General features: G+C 34.0%; 1 protein-coding gene across 1 annotated transcript in view; it reads right to left on the minus strand.

The window, feature by feature from the left end:
• LOC129803426 (bcl-2-related ovarian killer protein) overlaps positions 1 to 4,191 on the minus strand; it is a 45,986-nt gene extending 41,795 nt beyond the window's left edge. The window contains exon 1 of the mRNA XM_055849972.1: positions 3,784 to 4,191. The gene's annotated coding sequence lies outside the window, so the exon portion shown is untranslated. The remainder of the gene's footprint in view (positions 1 to 3,783) is intronic.
• Between the last annotated feature and the right edge of the window lie 1,809 nt (positions 4,192 to 6,000).

Here is a 6,000-nt window from a genome sequence, read left to right on the forward strand (position 1 = left end):
ACCAAATTTTCACCTTCCACCCCCCGGAGACCACTTTTCTTAACAAATCTTCACGTTTCAGACGATTTCTGATAAATGTCGTCACGTTGTTTGTCCGTCTGTTCGTCTGTCCGTCCGGCTGTCGCCAACTCTAGAGGCCAAACGGTTAGAGATACCGACGTGGAACCTTCGGGGGACCCCCCATAAGTCGACTCAAGGATCGTTAACATGCCCCTCATTTTTTCTCCACCCCTCCCCATCCCCTCTAAAACCATGTTTTTTTCAGGATTGCTTGAACACGCGTCGTGCGATTTTTTTTTTCATTTTTGGATATGTTTTAGAGATTAACCAGGCGAACATTTCATCCATAAACTAAAATGCCATTGAATCATTCCTAATAACGGTTTTTCAAGGTCGAAGGTTAAAAAGACACTAGAGTGCGCATTTATCAAGCAAATGGCGTCATGTTTGGGATCGTTGGACAGGTTTTGGAATTTCCGACAAAAATAAACCAGTTCCAATCAGTTTTGAATCGGTAATGAACCGATTCATAACCGATAAACAATTTTTATCTGAAAATCAATCCTATTACTTTTAAAACTATTTTGGGGGATCTTTTGAGAAATTTATGAATCAGTTAAGATCGGTTGAGAACCGGTAATGAACCGGTAAATGATGCGAAAGTACTTTTGCGGTATAGCATCTAAATCCCGAGTTCGAGCATTTGGCAAAGCCTGGGACGCTTTGCCACCCCTTTTCTTCAAGAATTAACGTTTAAGTGAATGAAAAAAAAATAAACGAAGTGGTTCATTGGTTTTGTTAAAAGAATAAAATTTTTATTACCATTTATTACTAAGATATGGAAAATATCACAATTAAATATTTGCAAAAACATTAATAAATTTAGGCAAAAAACAAACGAGTAATAAAAAAAATCAAAATGGGCAGTAAATTAAAGTAAAATGGGCAGTAAATTAAAAATAGGTAGTAAAATATCTAATTATGGTCAGTAAAAAACTTAAATCTTTACAAAAATGAGTCTAATTTATATATTTAACATTTAAAATTGTTGCAGATAGAATGAAAATCCCTTTATTTTCCCTTTGCCAAAATTTGGACGATAATATCACCGTTTCAATTTTTTGTTACTGCTCAATTTTAACTTCTTACTGCAAATTTATACAATGCCATAAATTAATAACAAAACTAGAGATTTCAACCACTTGTCCAGAAAGTGACCATTCCATCCTAATAGACAGACAATTCAACAAAGCCGTACAAACCAACATGTATAGTCAAGTGTGCTAATCCGGGCGCTTTGCTATCTGGATCGTTTATGAGGTTTATGGCTACGCTAACTAGATAATCCACTTAAAATTATATTTTTATTTTTATTTCCGCAATATAGTCGCTACAGTAACATAACAGATCTAAAGAATGCTTTGAAGTATGTACGAGATGGTTCTACCATAACCTATGCATGCAAAACACTTGATGTACCAAAACAACAAATTATCTGGCAGATACCCGGAAGAGTGCTCCAATGGCAGGCTAACGACTCTTACAAAAGAACAAGAAGAAGAACTTGTCATGTGGATCCTGGGATGTGCGGATGGTTGGCATCCCATCGGTAAGGAATAAAATCTGGACAGCGTCTAAATCATCTGCGAGACCTTCAAAATTCCAAATCCAAACTATTTTACGGAAGGAAGACCCGGAGACGTTTGGTTCAGGAATTTTCTCAAGCGTCATTCAGAGCTCAGCATGCGAAAGACAAAGTCCTTATCATTGGAAAGGGCTGTGGTTACTGCTGAATATCTTACGGAATGGTTTCAGAATTGTCGAAAATATTTCACAGAACACGATCTGCTGACCATTTCACCAGACCGGGCTCTTAATTTCCACGAAAGTACCTTTTTCTTGACACTGTCTGCTTCTGGCCAACTTGTTCCTCAAATTGTTGTTCATAAAACTGATATTACACCAAAGATTGTCCTTCACATTAAATGTTAAATGAAATAAAAATTTTTAAAAATGTAATAAAAAATTATTTTCCCGTTTTAATATGCTTGTAAATTGAGTGATCCAATTAAAAGACCATTTAATCCAATTAGCGAAGAGGTGACCCAGTTAGTGCATGCTAACCTGTTTCAGTATTATGATTATATTATAAATTTTCTTTAATATTTTTAATAATTTTTTTTATATGTTTCTGAATGAAACAGTGAATAATTCTATGGATTTAGAAGAAGTAAAAAGGAATTTCATAAGTCCAATAACCAGTGTTTAAGTAGCACTCTACGGAAAGCGATCCAGTTACCCCACTTTTCTATAATTTTTCTTAAAATTTTAAGTTTACAAAATTATTCTAAATTTTTTATTCTGAACCACCGTGAGTGGCAAGATCGATAGATAGCGCCGATCAGTCTTTAAGATTGCGCTGATTATGCGATCAGTCTTCAAGATTGGGCTGATTGCGCGATCGGTGTCTACAAGATCGCGCTGATCGCGCGATCAGTCTCCAAGATTACGCTGATTGCGCAATCAGTCTCCAAGATCGCGTTGATCGCGCAATTAATTTACAGAATCGTGCTGATGGGCACCTAGAGTGAACCGTGAGTGCCAAACTTGTTCACCCCTTGTGAAGGGCTTTGGACAAGTAAAGCAACTTTGAATTGGGGTACCTTTACAATAGGGACTTTTCTCATATTTTTGAATGAACCTGAGACATATCATAATGCAACTCAGCTTCGCAATTGTATTGTGAAGCTAAATGATATCACTCTAATGGATTTCGACCGTTTATTGTATCAATATAGTCAAAGGCGGGATTTCGGTCTAATTTATGATCTGCAATTTTAACAATAAAGTAAAATTGCAGAGCCTAAATTAGACCGAAATCCCGCCTTTTACTATATTAAATGATATCATGTTAGAGTTCAAATATGAAAAAGGCCCTCCTCTTTCATTCAAGCTTGCCATAGTAAGAATGCACTATAAACTCTATAAACTACACCATTTCTAACAATAAATTTAATAAATCACTATTCTGAATATCGTCGCCTATATCAGAAACTGTTGTAATTGATAATTTTTCAAAAAACCATTTTTGTTACTTTAACCACTTTTTAGTTCAAATTTTGCTCCGAATTAAAAATATCAAAAAAGTGTTCGAAAAGTAGATTTTCATGCTAAAATATAAACATTTTCCGCGATAACACAAAGTTTGCACAGTTGCTGATACAAATGACGATATGGTAAAGAGAATATAAAATTCAATTTTCCTGAAAAGTTTTGAAATTCTTCCATTCATCCTTTTTGTTGATTCAAATGGCAAATTCTAAGATTTCCGTGGAGCGAATAAAATTTCTTCAGCTTCATCGCTAATAACTCGATAAACTGTGTGAATTATTGTGTTAATAAACTTTTTTCTTAGTCTTTTTTCTCTTTTTTAGAAGTGAAAAAAAGCGCGCCAAAAGACGTAATGGACTGGAAGTTGTACAAATTGCGGTGTTCACTGTTAAATTATTCAATTGAGAATGCTATATGTTTGCTCTTATTGTGCAATTGACTCAGTTAGTGGCATAAGAGTTTCTCTAAAAAGTTTTATAAAGTTTTCACGCACGACAAAAAGGGTCTTCTTTATGAAGTGAGAAAAATTGTATCACAACTTTATGCAGACCTTCTTATCAGTTCGTGAATCCCGGAAAGGTAGAGTCTCTTAAGAGTAAATCGATAAAAAGATATTCATTATCATACGCCAGATAACAAATGGTAATGAGGCTGTTTCTCATTGTTACTCACCATGAAAAGAAGAATACTTTATTATATTAATATTTTCACACTTTTTCTCTTGTTTTTCTTTCAGCACACACAGACTTCACTTTAATATTTTTCAGCTTAACTCTTTTTTTTACTGTAAATACTTCATAATCGTAAAATATTTCTTTCACCACAAATCACTGCAATGCACTTCATAAAAATGTGAATACAAATATTGCTTTTCTTTGGTTTCACTCTTAACGGCAAAAGTGCACAAGAGACGTTTAACAAAATCAATACAGACTATCTGGAATATATCAAGGAAATACTCAAAAAATTTTCCGGGTCAGGAATCGCACATTTTCAGATACTTTTGGAACCACTGAATATTTCTCCTGAGCCGGTGGGATGTTGACTCGCCGAAGAATCACCGCAAACTGAAAGACGTGGCTGGAATCACTTGTGCTCAAGTGATTGTCTTCCAGAGACGAACTCGGGGCTTCTATATGGTATTTTTTTTTCAATTCAAAGAACTTTTGTTTACCCCAAAACGTAAGATATTTGGCACCAAACGACACTTTTCAATCGATTTATAACCCTAGAGGGTTATTTTGGAATTCTATTTAGGTGGAAAATGTTTGCCTATATTCTCACTTGAGAGCTTTCTAATTTTGGGGTTGTGCCTCTAATGAATATTTTAGCACTTTTGAAAGAAAAATAGTTACTTGGGGATAAGTAGGTGTTATGATGAGAGATATGATAATCTTATTTAATTTTTCAGGGCTTTTAATATGTCCCTAGAACACATTCGTTCGAACTCAAAAGAGAATGCAATTGTATAAGGGAGACCGAGGCAGATTAGACAGAAAATAATTTTTTTTAATTAATAATTTTCAAAAAAAAAAAGATTTGTATCAGACTAATAAATATTTTAATGAATAGAAAGAGAGGTGTTTACTTCGACTAAATAGTGGTTTCTTAAATATTCCTAAGTATAATTCCTATCCTAAATATAATCCTAATCCCCATCCGGCCAATCTTAAATATAAACTAATTATATTTTTGGAAATTGGTCGATTGTGGAGCTAAATTGTATCATGGATATCATGATAAGACTCAAATTTATTTAAAAATAGGAAAAAAAAATCGCAATCTCAAAGCTGCCCCACATTCAATAGTGCCCTACTTCCCCCTATAAGTCTTACTTTTTCTGTTTAACATTATTTAAGGATAGGATGTGGTCGTGTCATCACTTATGGCGTTATACACCTATGGATAACTTACAAATAATCTTAAGTTCCTGCTTACAACGGATTTCGAAAAATCACAAAATTGTTGTCCTATCATAAACTGATAAATTTTATGATCTTTCGAAATTTGTTTTAAGTCAGAACTTAAGATTTTTCACGCTGTTTATAACTGCATAACATCCATAAGTGATGACTCCACTCTACTTCAAAAACGCTCCGCATTCTTTGCATTTTTGGATGTAAATTTGAAGGCTGTATAGACCGTTTATTCGTCCACAAAGCGGTCTTCAGACTAGAGGTTTAGCCCTGTTCCCGAAGGTTTCAAAATCCTAAATAGCGAGCAATTTTATTGCTTTTTGAGAGCCTAATAGGTAATTTATCCTTAATTAAGTATAAATTTTCCAAAAAATTGTAATTATAAAGCAATTAAGACATATAGCTAAGCCTTAGGCCTGAAGCCGGTATAACAGGAACGTTGAATAATTCCTTTTAACTGTTTTTTTTTTTAAGTCAAAGATCAAGAAGACTTTGGACCTGGATAATGTATTTCGGAAAGATTCTTTCAAGTTTCCCATAATTAGAAAAACCTTGTAATAACCGACAAGTTTACCCGATTTGAAGTGGCATTCCGGTAATGTTAATTTTATCATTATACGGGTTTCAAACCTAGGCTTAAAGATAGGGTTTACTGCTGTAATTTTTCAAAAACTGAATTTTAACTAAAGCCATATATTTCCTGAAAAAATAGGTCAGATTCAATAAAGGAATATGGGGAAAATATGAAGTGTTGGAAGCCAGATTGTGTGAGATGCCTAAAAGCCTTCCCCTAACTGAGTATTGTATATTGCAAGCAATAACTATCTTGAAAAATCACTGCAATTGGTTGTTATTTAGAATTTCGGGAATTGGGTTAAACCTCTGGTCTGCAGGTAGCTTTACTGTATTGATACGATATACTTATGTATGTATTAAGTGTAAGTATTAACTTTTTAGAATTATATTGTTATAC

The sequence above is a fragment of the Phlebotomus papatasi genome, chromosome 2, assembly GCF_024763615.1.
Source record: "Phlebotomus papatasi isolate M1 chromosome 2, Ppap_2.1, whole genome shotgun sequence".
Lineage (NCBI taxonomy): Eukaryota > Metazoa > Arthropoda > Insecta > Diptera > Psychodidae > Phlebotomus > Phlebotomus papatasi.